Source organism: Camponotus floridanus, unplaced genomic scaffold, assembly GCF_003227725.1.
Source record: "Camponotus floridanus strain SB8 unplaced genomic scaffold, Cflo_v7.5 scaffold146, whole genome shotgun sequence".
NCBI classification, from domain to species: domain Eukaryota; kingdom Metazoa; phylum Arthropoda; class Insecta; order Hymenoptera; family Formicidae; genus Camponotus; species Camponotus floridanus.
The window spans coordinates 381,966-402,168 of record NW_020229266.1 but is presented as its reverse complement, the minus strand read 5'-3'; positions in this window follow the sequence as shown (position 1 = coordinate 402,168).

The following is a 20,203-nucleotide window of genomic DNA, read 5'->3' as shown; positions in this document are numbered from 1 at the left end:
GAGAAGGAGGGAAGTAGATAGCATCTAGACCCGTTGCATAAGTATGAAAGTACCTTGTAGCGACTGACTGAGTAAATAATAACGGTTACGTTGGCACGGTGAGGACGTTCTTCTTCACTGAAAACACCGTAATGAGCGAGCCATCTCTCTCCCGGGCTGTATTACCGTGGGAGCCATCGCGCGAAACCGGCACAATTGATCATTATACAATGTGTGCGCTGATTATTGCTGCCCGCGTGGAACAATTATTTCAACGACGCGCGAGAAACGCGAATTATTACGACAAACTCACAACCATTGATTCTTTACCGTACACGCGAGAAACTGTAACAGCGGATTTTTATAAACTCCAAAAAAAAATGACTGCTTCTTCGTATTTTGGTGTGATTTTATTATCTCTCAAGTTTTATATAAAATTTTATATAATATTTAATAAATTATATATTATATATTATAAATTATATATTATTTTAAATATTAATATAATTTATCGAATTATTATATATTTAATAACTTAAATATATAATAAGTATATAATAAGTTAATTTAATATATAATTAAATATTTTAATTCAATTATTATTATTATTAAATTTTATAATAAGAATGAGATTATTAAAAGAAATAAATTATTTTCGAAAATGTCGGGCAAAATTATACGAAGATGGTTGTCTCTTCGTATTTGTATAATTTTGTTATCTCTCAAGTTTGATAAAACTTTATATAATTATAATATAATTTAATAAATTTATTATTAAATTTATTATTATTATAAATATTAATAATATTTATTAAATTATCATGTATTTAATAATTTAAATATATAATAAATATATAATAATTTAATATTTAATAGATATTTTAATTAAATTATTATTATTATTATTATTATTATTAAGTTTTATAATTAGAGTGATATTATTAAAAAAAATAAATTATTTTCGAAAATGCCGAACAAAAATGCAATTGCTTGTTATTAGACAAAAAAATAATGTTAATGGAAAAGATAAAAATTCCATCTTGCTGAAGACACATTAAACAAAAATTAACTTCTCGTTTATTAGGGAAATGTCATATGTGCATTAATTAGGAATTACGAAACACGCTGCTTTCTCTCGTGAAGACCGGGGCGTTCTCGTAATAAAACATACCATAAAATCCCACTCTTATTTCGATCATTAAATCATCGATCGAAATAAATAAAGCATTTCTGTGATAAAGCAGCAGAAGATATTATCGCGAGGAATTTTTTTGCGAAGAGACTCGCAATTTCGACTCTTCCTCTCTTTTTCTCAACGTCAATCGGCAGAAAAGTCCGCGAAGCGCAACGATCGCATCGCGCACGAAATACGATGGGTTCGATAAGATCGCGAGAGATGCTCCTGTGCCGTGTGTGCTCCGCGAGCCGTGTAAATACAGTTTTACACGCGAACGCAGATCGCACGCTACGCGTGTGTCGAACGACTCGCAGCTTCTCCCTTTTATTTTCATCACCGCTTCCTTTCGTTTTTCCAAACTTTCCCAATACTCGTCGCGTATACTTGTCGCTTTTTCGGGATCGTGGGACGATACTTCCGACCAGTGTTTGCTGGTATCTAAATAAAATTATCTAGATAATCATCTAGATAAAGAATTGGATTATCTTTATCTTTAATTAGATGAAGAAATACAAAGTATCTTTATCTTTATCTTAGGTAAAAAGTATATGTCATTTTATCTAAAAATTGTCTAAGATGACGTTTTCATTATGCAAAAAAGTTTTCCAGGCAAGCTTTTAAAAATCTATCTAAAATATCTAAAATATATTTTTTATATTATTATTATATTATTAATATATTATAAATATATTATAAATATATTATAAATATAAATTAATAAATAAATATTTATTATATCATTTATATACCTTTCTGCTATTATTTCTTTATAATATTAAATATTCTTTAGGAAAAGAGAAAGAATATGTGTTTATGATTTTAATATCCCATTTATAATCTGCGTCACATTTTTTACAAATATTTATAGTCTTATAAAATAAACTAAAATATCTGGATAATTATCTAGATTATCGCAATAGTCATCTCATCTTTCATCTAGATTAAGTAAAAGCAAAATCATCTTTATCTCATCTACATATTTTTATCTTTATCTTTATCTAGATAAATCTACATATTTTTATCTCATCTACATATTCATCTTTATCTCATCTACATATTTTTATCTTTATCTTTATCTAGATAATTTTGAAATTATCTACAGTAAACACTGCTTCCGACGAAAATCAACTTTCTTAATCCGTTGTTGCTGAATACGCCTATCAATTAAAGGCGCGTCCCTTTTTGTCGGGTACCACGCCTTCATTCTAATCACATTGTTTTAAATTCCATTCCGACGAGTGCGTGGCTGTGCGTGCGAATATCTTTAATATCGCAACTACTGGCAGTTATCTAACCTATCCATTTTCCATCTGACGTGATAAGCATTATTTCGAACTTTCGTGCACTATATACACGCAAATTTCAATGGGATCGCATGGAAATTGTTTCGTAAACTGTGCGTTGCTGCTACATCACGTATCGTTGCTTGTACTCTATAGGAATTCTAATCTACAATACACTCACGCATACGCGATAAGCAAAAAGGTTGTTTCATCATTTTTATAACGCATTTTTCTCTATTTTAGTCCTCATTTTTCAAATATATTTAAAATATTTATCATTTATTTTTTAAGTATACTTAATATATACTTAAAATACTTATCTTTCTCTCTCTTTTTCACTCCATTTTTTTAGTTTGATAAGTATTCTTTTTAGAGCGACATATGAATTTCTTAGAACTTGCTATAACTTTATCATACTGATAATAATTTTATAATTTAATAAATATCGAGCTGCATAAATATAAATAAAATTCCAAAATTTATTTCATTATTTTTATAATGCAAATTTTAGCTCTATTTGTGTTTTCCTTTCTTAAAATAAAATATATTTAAAATATTTCTCTTCCTCTTTCTCATTTCATTTTCTTTATCTTAAGCATCCTTTTTAGAGCCACATGTGCATTTTAGACACTTGTTATAACTTTATTATATTGATAATAATTTTGTAATTTAATAATATAATAAAAATATCGAGCCGCCTAAATATAAATAAATTTCCAAAATTTATTTCATTATTTTTATAACAACGCAAATTTTATCTCTATTTGTTTTCTTTTTTTAAAATAAAATATTTCTCTCCCTCTTTCTCATTTCATTTTCTTTACTTTAAGCATCCTTTTTACAGCCACGTGTGCATTTTAGACACTTGCTTTAACTATTATCGTACAGATAATAATTTTAAATATCAAGCCACTTAAGTAATAAATTAGATTTCTTAAAGAGAGAGCATATATCATGATACAAAGTGAAGTTTCATTAGCTTAAATATCTACGTCATGCGTGAGAGAATTCGAACCAAAAGAAAAAGCATGTTTTTTGTGACCGTGTATCCGCAGGCAATGTTGGATTTGATCGAGACAGTCACGTTGCCGCAAGCAATTTCATTTTATCCCATGTCACGCGGTCTGAATCCCAGTTACCATCAAAGCGAAAGTGATTTATGTCTAATCCATAGTTAATACTATTGATTTAGTATTCGATGTATTTCAGTTATACACACACATTGTTACCTCGAGCGACATAACGTTCACGAATATTACCTTTTCAGAGAACAATAATCTCTCTTTTTACACGTCTCTCATTTAACACGTGTGAAGTGCCCATAACGGTAAGATGATATAACGTATGCTTAAACCTTTCTCTTCCTCAACTCGCTGTCGCTCTATCAGTCTTTATATCATGAAAAAAAATGGGGATCAGATTAATTGAGATAATTTGATATTTTTCCCTGAGAAAAAATAAAACTGTTGCACGCCTTTATTCATGCATTCATACATATACACGAGCCCTTAATCATGCGAAATAATGAACAATTTGGGATGAAAGATCGTGTAGAAAGTGTCTGGGAAACTACGAAGATCCTCGACCGGGGTGACGCAATTCCCGTGCTTTCCCTCCAGACATCATCCTCCTCTTGAGACACGGCATTTGGTGGAAGTGTGTGTTTTAATCATCATTATTTCAAAATTCTCTGTGATAAATAGGGTTACATAAGACTTAAGGCAAGACAGTATTCGTCAAAATGTTATATGAAAATTTTTAAACAACTGAAATATTGTCTTGATTTTGGGTGAATTTTTGTGTAGCAAAAATCTCGTCTTATTGCTTTACCTCTTTTATTTTATTAACAATTTTTATCTAATACTGAACAATTAAAATAATATTTAAAATATAATCTTTAATGTATAACAATTTAAGATAATTATTATTATTTATGTCATTCAATTAGTCCTCATTATATAAATATATACGTATGTATATATATATATCTAACCTAATGGTATTGTTTATTTTATTTATTTTATTATATTATTATATTAAAATTAATAAAATAACTTTATATGTATGTTTGAAAGAGAGAGATCGCTGAGATGTTCTTTATCAAGAGATTTAATAATCTAATCAACCTACAGAAAGACACGGATAATTTAACAACATTTATGACAAAATAATAAAGGTCATGTAGTTTCGTTTTTCCTCTGGTTGTGTTTAGTTTCTTGACGAAGTCTCAAACGGACGCATCAGTTTCTCTCAAATTCAAATCCAGTTAAATAACGTTTTTTGTTAATGTGACTTGTGCAGTTTTGCAAGATTATCGTCTATGCCTGTCTCCTGATTATTATTGCATCGGTAAAATTGATCACACTTTATTTCGTTGTGCTTGTTTTATTATTCAAACCGTAAATTAATTGTTTAATTTATTTATAAATCTTTCCAGTATATACTTGATAAGGACTACAACCATATGGTCGAAACGTCGTATTAATAAACAAATTTCTGACTAGTTTGGTCGACTACATTTTTTTTAACGATCCTTATTATTATATTATTTATTTTCTTATATTATTATATTATTTATTTTATTATATTTTTATTATATTAATTGTTTCTAAATTATTTCTGTCAATATAATTGCTTTTATTTGTTAAATAAAATTTTTAAGTTCGTATAATTTAGTGATTTTCTCTCTCTTCTCATCCAATATACATTTATATATATATTTTTTTAGAACTCGATAATTTTGACAATCTTAATCTCGGTATTATCTCGATAACTAATTAGGAATCTTGTCTTGTTTCGAATTCGAGACAAGACGAGACAATATTAAAACTAATCTTCATGCTAATATCTCATGCAACTCTAAATAAAGAATGAAACGACGACAAAGTTGCGAAAGAAGACGCGCGATTCCCATCATTGCGCTCGGGGCGTCTAAATTAGAAGCGAGCAGAGATAATACGTGCAACGCGCACGATACACAATAGAAGTTATAATTTGCGACGATTGCGGTGGTGTAGTAGTTATGCGAGGCATTCGACTGGAGCGCGATGAAATGGATTTACGTGTTCTCGCAGGTATGCGTTTTGAAAGTGCAAGTGCACGTTCCTCGGGGATGCGTCTCATGTTGCTACGCCCCTGCCACTGACATTTTCTATCGTCGATGTAAAATGTGAATAAACGTGATAGCCTCTAATTCACCATAGGATATAGCACGTAGACCACGCGAGCTGATCACCAGGAGGCATGATTTTGCACAACGCAGACTCCGTTCAATAGCATCATTATGCGCTCATATATACAATTTAATTCAATTTTCTCTTAGATAACTCATTTTCAACTAATCTTCTTTCGACAAATTACTTCTTTCAGCTTAAATACCGCTGTTTGTTATGGACAACTTTTATATTATCGTACATAAATCACGGTGCTTGCACGTTTTTTTTTAGAAATGATCAGTGTTTACTGTAGATAATTTCAAAATTATCTAGATAAAGATAAAGATAAAAATCCGTAATTTTATCTTAGATAAGATAAAGATGATTTTGCTTTTACTTAATCTAGATGAAAGATGAGACGATTATTGCGATAATCTAGATAATTATCCAGATATTTTTGTTTATTTTATAAGACTATAAATATTTGTAAAAAATGTGACATAGATTATAAAAGAGATATTAAAATCATAAACACATATTCTTTCTCTTTTCCTAAAGAATATTTAAATAATAACAAAAAAGTATATAAATGATATGATAAATATTTATTTATTAATTTATATTTATAATATATTTATAATATATTTATAATATATTTATAATATATTTATAATATAATAATCAATGTGTAACAATACATATATCATGTTTATAAAATACATATTAATGCATTGTACACATTTAAGTAAAACAAGTACAAGATAAAGATGATCCATTTCTTTATCTAGATAATTATCTAGATAATTTTATCTAGATACCAGCAAACATTGGAAATGATGATTCAAAAATGTACATCTTCATGTGTCTTTTTTTCATAATAAGTAAATAAATAAATAAATATTAAATAAATAAATAAATATTAAATAAATAAGTAAATAAATATTAAATAAATAAATAAATAAATATTAAATTAATAAAGTATGACACGACTTTGACAGGTTGACGATGGATATTCGGGATTTACAAACGACGCATTGATATTTCGCCGGCATCGAGCCGCTCACCATTGAATCGCCAATGGAAATTTCTCACTTGGATATTCGTCACGAATTCCAAGCGAATGTTATTGCAAACTCGATTTCGTAGGCAAGGCAGGCTTGAGAACGCAGAATCCTTTGGCCTCTACATCGTAACCCATTCACGGAGATTCAATCGGTTTTACTAGGCTCTAAAACTGCGTGCAGCGAGCTAAATATAAAATAATTTACTTGATTTCTAGATTTCCTAATTTTTTTTATCGTGTACATAGTCAAGTGTAATGGAAATAATGTAATGGAAATAAATAACTTGCACATCGTGAATCATACAGTATTTAATGTTTCTCGCAGCACGCGATTTGACTTGCAATTAGTTGCGTTGAATTACAGAAAGTAAAATAAGAAAATATATACCTATAAAATATACATATATAAAAAATATATACATACATAAAATATATGTATATGAAAATATATACATATATAAAATATATGTGCATATAAAGGAAATATTTAGAAAAAATTAGCGAGAAATCAAACAATAAGATATTGATAGAGCGTTTTAGGGAAGAAAAATAGGGAAACTCAAAATAGATGGGAAATAGACAGAAAAATGTATTTTTGAAGAAACGAAATGTCAGGGATAGAAATTAAAAGATTAAGAGAAGAAGGTTTCGAAGTAGAACTGAAACTAAGCGAAAGAGATGTAGAGAATCAAAAACAAGTCCAACAGAATAAAATTCAGAATTATGATATAAGATATAGAGAGTTATACACAATAGGAATATTTAAGAAAACAAGGTCAGAAAGATTTTCAAAAAAATCATAGCCAACTTTAGATGTGGAAACAAAGAACTTCGAAATAAATTTTGGCGTGAACAGGAGAAGGAAGTAGAAACTTTGGAGCATTTAGCAACAAATTGTACAGAAAATATGAAGAATAATAAAAGACTAAGTCAAATTTTAAGAGAAAAGGGAGAGGGAATTAGTTGGATAAAGATAATTTTAAGGTTAAGAAAATAGAATAAAACCAAAGAAATTATTAAAGACAATCTAGAAGTAATTGAAATTATTTATTATTATTTTTATTTTTTTTAGAATAAGAAATAACATTGTATAAGTTAAGCATATTATAAAGTCTACAATGTACATTTTATGTAAAATCCCTTTCAATGTCGAAAGGTAAGAAATAAATAAATCTATCTATTTATAAAGGAAATATAAAATAATATTTTAAAAAATTACACAATCGTATTTTGAAAAGTTTTTTTTTACAAAGATTAAAAGTCAGCATTTTTGCATCTAATGAATAGTCATCCCGTATCCTTTGTTTTTTGCTCCGAAAGAATATATCATAATAATCGATGTGCAATCAATCATGGAATTAAATAGGCATTCATGACATGTTTGCAAATCTACGCCTCTTTCAAACATGTCTCATGACGACTGAAAGTGTTGTAACATCACGTACATAAGTGAGAGTTAATTAAACTAATTTATTAACTTCCCAGGTAATCTTCCCGCTACTTGTGAAATTAATATAGATTAGTTTAATTAAAATTCTCACACGCGTAATATTGCAATTCAAGTTTATAATTCGCAATGTTGTAACATCACGACGGTCTCCATTCGTCACGGCAAAGGTTTTGCACTTTCATGTCACATCCCGGAGACATTGCCCTCGTCGCGATGTCCAACAATTATCGTGTTCTTGCGTGTCTCGATCCTCATGTCGGCATGTCGGTGAAACTAATATGCGTTGCTTGCACAACGAGTTGGTCGACATACCGGCCGTATCCTTTTTTGTCGCATAGACGAGAATTTCACACCCGGACGTACGCAAATGTGCACGGCGACGCGCTCCAAGACAAAGTTCAAGTAGTGAGAAAGTTCTCCGAGGCGCGAGACGTGAAAGCAGCGAGTTGAAACTTTTGCTAGAGAATCGCTGGATACTAAACGCAACATCTTCGATTGTGATTTCTCGCCATTAGAATCTCACTTCGCGCCTGACAATAATAAATTCCTCGAGCGGAGCAACAGGTGTCAGCGAAATTTGTCTTCAAAGTGATACGCTGAGAAGTACGTGTGTCTTTGAAGTCCTCGTAATAATGATCGCTATAAATCAGTTTCAATGTGTATAAATGTCTTCGCTAATATTAATTGGTAATGCGTGATCCGCAAAACGGACGCCATCCGAGAAGTGGTTTCGAGATCTAAACCGTCCCAATCGCTCACGTCTGACATTTTGTTTCTTTAATGATCGCAGCTTGTTTCTTAGCACGTGTATCGGCACGAGGATCGTTCTCTTCTGCCATGAGAAATGACGACCTTTGACAGAACATATAAAAGAGAAACCATGCCGATACATCCCGTACTACTTTACGATTTTCCTCCCACGTAAAAATTCACACAAGTGGAATGTTGCACAAATAATATATTTCTGTGAAAATACACACTGAGTAAAATCGTTCGATTGTACCAACAAGACGTATATGATTGAAGGCATTTTGATTAAATCAAACAAGAATTTCTAGTTATCATGATAAGACTCGATTTTTTATAATTAGAACGTTTAATAGATTTTACTATAAGGATTTGGTTAGTATTTTCTGGTTGGATCTATAAAATTTCTTGTTACATTAATTTCTTTGCTTGTCATTCTTAACTCGTATTCAGTATTTGCCATGAAATGTATATAAAGAACTAGTATTAACATTAAATCCAAAGTATATTTTTTTTCTCTTACGAGCAGTAGTGCCAGAAAGAGGACGCTAACTCTCTTGTGTGTTTGAGCTGCATCCTCTTCATGCATCACTGTTTATCAGTTTAATTTCTAAAACTGAATTTAAAATAATTTATTCAATAATCTGGATTGAATTTACCCAATAATCTTGTTGGAATTCAGAATATTAAACAGACTTTTGAGATTAGATGGAAAAAATTTTAGACGACTTGGTGCTGGCGAGTTTAGTATTATTAACCAGAAAATTTGGTAAATTTAACAGGAAGAAATTAATCAGAATCATCTGATAATTCCTACAAGGATTCTGGTTCGTCCATTTTCCAACAGACATATTGGTTGAATCTACCAGAATTCTAATTAATGCAACCAGATTTTTTTCTCAGTGCGAGTAATTAAATAATATTTAATTTTTGCATCACTGTTTATCAGTTTAATTTCTAACAAACTGAACTTAAAATAATTTATTCAATAATCTGGATTGAATTTATCCAATAATCGTGTTGGAATTTAGAATATTAAACAGACTTTTGAGATTAGAGATGGAAAAAAATTTAGACGACTTGGTGCTGGTGAGTTTAGTATTATTAACCAGAAAATTTGATAAATTTAACAGGAAGAAATTAATCAGATTCATCTGGTAATTACTACAAAAATTCTGGTTCGTCCATTTTCCAACAGACATACTGGTTGAATCTACCAAAATTCTAATTAATGCAACCAGATTTTTTTCTCAGTGCGAGTAATTAAATAATATTTAATTTTTGCATCACTGTTTATCAGTTTAATTTCTAACAAACTGAATTTAAAATAATTTATTCAATAACCTGGATTGAATTTACCCAATAATCTTGTTGGAATTCAGAATATTAAACAGATTTTTGAGATTAGATGGAAAAAATTTTAAACGACTTGGTGCTGGCGAGTTTAGTATTATTAACCAGAAAATTTGATAAATTTAACAGGAAGAAATTAATCAGAATCATCTGATAATTCCTACAAGAATTATGGTTCGTCCATTTTCCAACAGACATATTGGTTGAATCTACCAGAATTAATGCAGCCAGATTTTTTTCTCAGTGTAGTATTAACATTAAATCCAAAATATATTTTTTTTCTCTTACGAGTAGGAATGCCAGAAAGAGGACGCTAGCTTTCTGATTGTGTGTGTTTGAGCTGCATCCTCTTCATGCATCACTGTTTATCAGTTTAATTTCTAACAAATTGAATTTAAAATAATTTATTCAATAATCTGGATTGAATTTATCCAATAATCTTGTTGGAATTCAGAATATTAAACAGACTTTTGAGATTAGATGGAAAAAATTTTAGACGACTTGATGCTGGCGAGTTTAGTATTATTAACCAGAAAATTTGATAAATTTAACAGGAAGAAATTAATCAGATTCATCTGATAATTCCTACAAGAATTCTGGTCCATTTTCTAACAGACATATTGGTTGAATCTACCAGCATTCCATTTAACCAGATTTTTTTCTCTTGTGCACGAATACAGAAGCATGTCTTGTTTCTAAGGCAATTCAAAAATTGGATCTATAAAAAAAATACATCAAGTTTATATAATCAATGCTACATCTTTCTCTCTCTTTACACTAAGATGACTAGATTTGCTTGTCGGTTAACGGTATGCAAGTTTATTAAAAATACATTTTCAAACAAGCAATGTGGGTATGTGTGTCATGAATTTCTTTTATAACCGGGAAAGGCTTCGCGGTTATTTGTAAAAACCTCACCAGCCCGAGATGCTGGTTGAGAGGACGGATGCCATCGGAGGGTCCCGGGAGTCGTGGAATTTAAATGATTCTCGATAGAAAGCGTTTTCACTTCGGGCAGGATGAACCGATAGTACTCGGTACACAGCTAATATGCACAACCGCGGCGTGTTAATGAAATCGAGCGCGGTTTACGTTGTGGTTGACACGTCGCTTCGATTTCTAATTAAGAATTTCACGTTAAAGTGTTTATCCCGGGTGATTATATTGCGCGCTATATCACAATTGAATATTTAATTATATATTTAATTGAATATTTGAATATTTAAAATTATAATAAAAAAAATGTCTTTAAAAAAAAATAAAGAGAGACTCGTTCACGTAATGCCTCGCCTAATTAGAAGGAATCTCTATAATCTGAATGTCAAAATGCATTTTGCTCGAACTTCCTGTTTGCTTACATTGTATGCGCGAGCGAGCCACGCCATATGTGAAAGTGGCAATTTACTCGGACAAGAGCAAATCGTGTAACGGAAGATCATCGTCGACGACCATCTATTTCCGGGATCCGAAATTATGGGCTCTTTACTTTCCCGCCTACGATGTTGCACTGAAATCACTTTTGATTTGATGTGCTCTCTAAAAGTGAATCAGTGAAAATATCACTAATTTAAAATAAGTAAAATAAGATTTCACTGACAAGGAAAGGGTCGGAAGTGTCCCCCTCCGATTTTAATGAGCTTTGAATATGTTGTAGTCTAGATCAAAATAGGAGACACGTATTTTTTTATAAGTGCTGAGTCGGCCGTTAAGGGGGTGAAACACCTTCTTGAAAAAAATCGATTTTTTCATTTCTCAGCGGATACCGTCGAAGCGATAAGAGATATAAACAAAAGTTTCAAATAAAAGTTTTATGGTCTTTAATGTACTTCAAAATCATGTAATCAGATTTGTCGAAAATGTCATATTTTTCGAAATCCCCCCCCCTCCCTTTTAATGTTTGAAAATTTTTAAATTTGTCTCATAACAAAACTTATAGCTCATTTAACGACAAATTCAATCATATATAATAAAGTTGTATTCCGAAGTCATTATATATATGTATATGGAAATATTACATAAAATACCGTACATAATTATTGCATACAAGAATAACAAATATTCATGGTTGATATCGGTTACAAAGATGATGATCATGAAAGAAATGATTTATACAAAGGGATTTTTTACACCATGCGCAAGAAATTACAGCAATTTCACCGCAAATATCACATGTTGGTTTTAAATTAGTTTTGAAACAAAAATCTACTGGTGTATCAAATTCTTCTGGTTTCTTTTCTAAATAACCACTTTTATACCATGCATATTTGAATAAATTTTTAATCCTTGGTGATGAAAATTGATTATGTGTTAATGATTGTAATTTTAAAATATTGTTTCTTGAATGAAGCTTGACGTCAAGATCTAAAAGCATGATGGTATCTGAAAAATGTCTAACAAAATTTTTCCATAAACGAAAACCGAATACATCTAAAGGTTGTATTTTTCCCGTTGCTCCAGCTGGTATAGTTAACAAATTAATATTGTCTATAAAATCTGGTTTGTTTCTTTGAATTATATCAGGACAATGACCAGTCCAAGAATCTAATAATAACACTGATTTTGGTCCAACATTTGGAAAAAACACTTCTTTTATCCAGATCTCAAAATGATGCGATGTTAATTTTCCAGATTTTGATGCCATGACAAAGATATTATTATCTTTAAACATTGTTTCTTTTACTATTGGACCAAATGTTCCAGTAGGTTCTTTTAAAACAATAAACAGAGGCGATAATAATCTACCATCAGCTGAAACAATAGGTTGTATAGTATAACTATGTGTAGTTGCTGATATGGATTGTACTATGCGCTCTACTTTTTTAATACCAATAGGTGATAGTGAACGACCGGAATGAAATTCTAATTGAAATCCACTTTGGTCCGAATTATATACATTTTCAATTCCATATTGTATAATAGAAGATTTAACATTTTCGATAAATGACTTGCTTCGTGCTTCTAAATCTTTGTCTGACGCTAAATTTTTTTTTGTTATAAATTTTGTAATTTTTCTAGATACGATATTATGTGCAAGCTTAAACCTTTTTACCCATGATAATGATGCTGTAAACCCAAGTAGATTTACTTCCTTCTGTGCGCGAAGAGCCCATCGAGCAATATCAATGTCATGAATAATTATTCCCTTTTCAATACCTTCATGGAATTTATTTAACGTATATGTTGAAATTTCTTTCAGTTTATCAAATCTGTTGCCACCTTGATTTACTTGCTGCTCCCATCTTCTTAATTGACGTAATGACGTGACTTTCCGAAATCTATTTCTTATAGATGCAAGAGTTCTTGACTTTTTTGTTCCACTTCTCCATAACTCTACTGCATTTCTTTTATATTCTATTGGTACAGAATCCGCAACACATTCAATTTCTTTTACAAAATATGTGTCTTCTTCTCTTTCTTCATCAATTACAGGTTCTACTTCAGGTATATCAAATTCGTTTTGAAAATCTAATGATGATTCTTCATAAACTTCAAACGCTTCTTCATACATTGATCGAAGCATATTTTCCATCATGTCTTTTGTTTCATTTTCATCTGTTGTAACAGGACTTTCTGGGAATTCCCCAGTCATATACAGTGCAGTGTATAGCAGTACTGCTACATTTCTTGGATTAAACATTATCTAAAAAAATTATTAACATTATGTATATTTGTTTTATAAATATTAGCAAAAAAATACTTATTAGCAACAAAAATATTTTATTATTTAATGCGTATTAATAATTTGTTACGTTTTCCGAGTTTCATGAAAAATAGAACAGTTTTATCACATAACTTAAATAAAGTAATAAAATATTAATTATAATTTAAATACATTAAAACAAAACAGATAAACCGCAATTTTGAATGAAGTGTAAGTAAAAGCAAAAAACTATAAAAGTTTTAAAAATCGAAAAAGTACATACATACTGTATTGTTGTGTGCGTGGGGCACAATTGTTTTTTCAGGATAACGGCTAGTCTTGTTAATTAACTCGAGCACTTGTTAATTATTTGATAACTGATTTGTGACTGTCCGCCGCTTCTAGGCGGTGGCTTTTAACGCCTCCGGTTCTGAACGATTATCGGAGGAGGATCGCGCGGTGGCATGACCAAATAAAATCATTGGTTATTTCTAAAGTGGCGTGATCAAAATGCAAGCGAAGGAAGTCCGAAGACTTCCTCGCATTTTATTGCAATTCAGCGCTATTTCGAGAGTGATTTCTTCCTCTGTTTGATGACTTGGCCGTGTGATACTGGCTGTATCAGCACTTCGGGCAGCTGACTTTCTTATCGCGACGCATTTTTTCGCTCGCTTTATAAGTTATAATCCTTTTAATTATTTTCTTATATATATAAATATATTTACTATCGCGCTCGCGTATATTCGATAGACGCTTTAATAGTAATATGTGTTCCACTGCACGCAGTTGTTAATAAAATAATATATTGCACCAACTCATTTCGCGAATGCGACATCTGTTTATTCATAGAATTGAATCTATTAACATCGGCATCTGATCAATAATTTTCCTTGTCCGACTAGTTTTATTTTTCATGCATTAAAAACATTACTTTTCCATATAAATTATATGTATATTTATTGTCACATAATATAGACATATATTATAATTATAATTATTATATAATTTATAATTATATTTATAAATATAATTTCTATAATTTATAAAAATATATTCTCATAAATTATTTATTGCTAATTTATGGTTGCCTCTGTGAGTTTGCGAAGAAAAATGACTGTCGCTGTGAATAACGAGCGTCATAAGGCGGATAAAGCGGGCGTATAGTAGTGTATAGGGATATTTTTAATTTATTTCTGAAAAATGTGACTTCGGAATACAACTTTATTATATATGATTGAATTTGTCGTTAAATGAGCTATAAGTTTTGTTATGAGACAAATTTAAAAATTTTCAAACATTAAAAGGGAGGGGGGGGGATTTCGAAAAATATGACATTTTCGACAAATCTGATTACATGATTTTGAAGTACATTAAAGACCATAAAACTTTTATTTGAAACTTTTGTTTATATCTCTTATCGCTTCGACGGTATCCGCTGAGAAATGAAAAAATCGATTTTTTTCAAGAAGGTGTTTCACCCCCTTAACGGCCGACTCAGCACTTATAAAAAAATACGTGTCTCCTATTTTGATCTAGACTACAACATATTCAAAGCTCATTAAAATCGGAGGGGGACACTTCCGACCCTTTCCTTGTGAGAATCAGTGAGTATTTTACTGATCTTCAGTGGAAACGCTTATTTTTTTGTTATTTTATTTTATGTCTCACTGATTATGGTCAGTTAAAATAAAATTCACTGTAAAATCAGTAAATTTTACTGTAAAATCAGTAATCGCTAGTTCGTTCATTTACCGCTACAATCGCTATCTCTCTCGTATTTAATTTTAGTTATAAGAATTATATAAAGTTTGCAAAGGGCGACATTTAAAATTAGAAATATTACTTTGATTTAATTTCTGATACAAGCTCAATAGAGAGACTCCAGATATTAAATCGATCTTTATAAGTTGGACAAATAAATGTCTGGCGACTTAATAAAAATTATTTGTTCGTTATCTATTTAAAATAACAAGTTCAATATGTATGTAATATAAATAAAATAAAATTTTTAATATAATAAATATTTAGTAAATATAAATAACATTTTTAATTTTATATGAAATAGATAGAGAGATGAATTATAGTTTAATATTACTGACAATAACGAAAGAAATATTACTGATATTGAGAAATATTACTGATTGAAACAGTCAAAATTATTAATTGATTCTTTCAATAAAATATCACTGATTTATAATGCCGTACTTATAATTGCTGTAATCAGTGACTATTTACTGTTTTTCAATGATAATACACTGATTCACTTTTAGAGAGTGTACATTGCGCGAACGGAAGTGTCTGGCGATGAATCTAATTTTCTGCTACATTAGCTTTATCAGCAATATTGTCAAGGAAAATTTTGTCATTATAAAATATATCTTTCCGTTTTCGTAATAGTTTTCGTAATAATTAGGCGACATTAGGCGACATTTAATTGATGTCACAGGCTACTGTTATTGTATATAATTGAAAAAAGAAATGCTAAATATATTGCTAAATATATCGTTTCCCGTGGATTTATCTCCTCTCTAATTTTTGCTTAAGGTAAAGCATTTTCAATTGAAGCTATGATTAGAGATTGGCGAGAAATTTCCATCAACGGAAATCTCGATTCGCTTCGTCAACGCGACAGAAACCACCGTCTTCAAGAAATTCTACCATTAGAAGCCGGAGAACTTCTATGGGCTTGGTCCATGGATGACCCATTAACACAAATACCGCGCCTTTCTACGTTCTGGGCGATCGGCACCAATGTGAATAACGAACGAACTTGCCGCAGGCTTGTTTCAATGGCATAGGTCCCTAGAGAACAGTATACTTATCGTTCATTCCCCCCGTTCATGTGTTCGTAACGCATGTTCGTGGGCCTGGCGGGAAGACGGTGTCTCGTTTTCTATCGATTCTAAAGGAAGAGCGAGAGAGGAAGAGAGATCACGCTCGAGAAAATATCTTGATTACGTTGCCATTGGGTCCGTGCTCAGAGAAGGCAAGAGTTTCTTCTTGAGAACGTACGAATGAAAGTCAACACTCTAACGTCCATTCCTTTCCCATAGACTGCGGGGAGATCGTGGAAAAGTCTTCGACAGATACAGTCATGTCTCGTAACGAGAAAAGGGCGTACCAAGAAATCGGGCGAAATTATTACACGCTTTTCCGCGAGATTTAATGAGCGCGAATGTGTTGGATGAGAAAATGTTATTATAAAATTCTCATATATGTATGTAGGGTGTGTATCACCCGACTTCACTTATGATATTTTTGCGTCATTAAAAATTTATTTTTTCTGCAAAAATGCTAAAATATAGATCATTTTTATAAAATATAATATAAGCGATTAAAAATAATATTTTCGGCGAAAAAAATTGAGTAAATAATAAAGCATAAATTTTGATTTTATTTTTAATTAAATTAAGATCTTCTTTTAAGGATGTATTGGACGGACCGTCTGTCTCAAAAGTTAATCCAAAGTATCAAAAAATTAAAGTTGAGCAGAATACGAATTCTAATTGATCAAAAATTTTTTAAAAATCACAAAATCATACTTCAAAGTATTCTTTAATATAAATAGGTCTTAATTTCCAAGAAAATGTTGCCTCGTTTTATCATCAATATTGCATCAAACCGATAATTACAGTTATTTTTTAATAATAATTTCAAAACAAGCAAGTAAATCATTTGAAAACTTTGTAGGAACATTTTTACATATATGAAGAATATTCGAAAATGAAATTTTTATCATTGTTTTTTTATAGTTTGTGAATAATTTATTATCTCTCTCTTGAACGTTTACATAAGATCCTATGTTAAAATCGCAAAATTCAAAAATTAATAACTTTTAAAGGAGCAAGTAAAAAAATTTGAAATAATTCATGACGATTTAGAATGTTATTAAGAATGTTAAATTAAAAATTCACGGCGATCTCATTGATTGTAATATATATATCTGTATCCCCAATACATACCTGCGAATTGGGTCAGCGAATTTTTAAGGATGTTTTGTACCTATTTTCAAAATATTAAAAATTTAATGAAAATTGTACAGAATGTCCTTACATATGTTTAGAATTTTCAGTCTTATAATTTTTCAATCTTCAATCTTATAATTTTTAAATCGATTCACTAAAGCATTCACAAGTTATAAGGATTTTAATTTACACCGAATTAATATGTGTTCTTATGGAAAACGTATAACCACGTTGATTCAAATGACAAAAACACATGGAAATAAATAATATTCAAAATTTGTTTAAAATTTGCAAAAGTTTAGATACAGAGGAAATATTTGGTCAAATAATATTATACAAGTACTAACTGATTAAAACGATATTAAATATAATTCAATGAAGTTAGCCATGTATCTGTCACAAGGCGAAATTCTTTGCCAAAAGTTAATCATTTCGATTAACAAAATGCGGAATATTTCAATAAAAACGCAATAAATATTAAAAAATACATCTCTGCACTGTAGCTAACAATAAGATCAAATTGGAATATTCCATACAATTTCTCATACTCAAAATACACCAAAAGTGGATATGTTCGTCAATATTGATTTTCAGCTACTTTTTGCTGGGATTGTACATACAAAACATCTTTAATTTGAAATTTAATCATTATAAGAAAATCAATATCAAAAAATATGAATTAATAAAAAAGATTATACCTAGATTTTTCCTTAGGAAAAATCGAATTTAAATTCTCTAAAGAATTCACAGACAAATAAAATTATCAAATATCTTACGAAATGTGTTATATATCGATGTACAATAATTTTTATAATATTTATAATAATGGTCATAACTTTTCGAAGCAACTTTTTAAAAAGCATAGAATTAAAATTATATTTTATAAATAATGAAAAACGGAAATTTAATATTTATATAAGTATAGTTGGTCCATTAATTTGCACATCTATAATAGATCTTTTTGCCGCGGAATTAACCGGGCTGCGCGCAAACCTGTGCAGGTTTTGCGTAATTAAAATCTGTACAGGATATTAATTATCTGTTACCTGTATGAATCGCTCGAGAAATGATCCTCATCTCGGAACGATTTTGCTTTCGATTCCGCGTCGTATCTTGTCGGACGCGGAGAAAGCTGACGCAGAAAACGCTGTCTTATCCACGTGCCACGCAGATCTTTGATTAAATTGATCTTTGACTGCGATCTGACATTTCCGCTAATACTTTACGATGGAGCCTGAGCGGTGCGCCAACTACTCGGCGCAAATTGCAAATGCCCATGTCCACCAGCACCGGGAAAATGTAAGGAGTCGATTAGCACACAGCCTGCGACACGAGCGAGCAGGATGTAAATATTTGCATTAAGCAATTACATGGTACGCGGAGAGAAGGAAGCGTAACCGATGAGAGAGTTAGTGTGCCGATCCGTTATAAGCCCGAGGCCTATTGAGAATTCGGTGGAACACTCAATCCACATCGGCCTCGTCGGATGTGCTTGGCCAGTTGGGTCTTGCACAGGGCCGAACTCTGGTATTCGATAAATTCAGGAAGGCAATGAGATAAAGAGACTCCTGAAGATGTTGCTTTCGACACGCGATCAAGGCCAAGTCAGGTGAATTGCCAGCCTTTCGCTGACAGGAGAGGAAGATCGTTTACATACATACATAACTCGTCTCTCTCATTCTCTTTCTCTTCCTATCCCTCTCTCTCTCGATCCGATCCTGGTACAGGTGGATTGCCGGTATGAACGGTCGATGGGCCTGCGAATTGGGTCAGCGAATCGAGGAGGTTAAGCTCATGAAAGAACAAGAATAAGATTCGCGTTGGGTTCTCGTCAAGTTTCTCACATTCAGTTCCGTTCGAAAAATTCGTGAGACGGTGGTTTATTAACGCCCTAATTATACTCTCTAAAAGTGAATCAGTGTATTATCACTAAAAAACAATAAATAGTCACTGATTACAGCAGTTATAAGTACACTGTCAGTGATATTTTATTGAAAGAATCAGTTAATAATTTTGACTGTTTCAATCAGTAATATTTCTTTCGTTATTATCAATTATATTAAACTATAATTCATCTCTCTATCTATTTCATATAAAATTAAAAATTTTATTTATATTTACTAAATATTTATTATATTAAAAATTTTATTTTATTTATATTACATGCATATTGAACTTGTTATTTTAAATAGATAACGAACAAATAATTTTTATTAAGTCGCCAGACATTTATTTGTCCGACTTATAAAGATCGATTTAATATCTGAAGTTTCTCTATTGAGCTTGTATCAGAAATTAAATCGAAGTAATATTTCTAATTTTAAATGTCGCTCTTTGCAAACTTTATATAATTCTTATAACTAAAATTAAATACGAGAGAGATAGCGATTG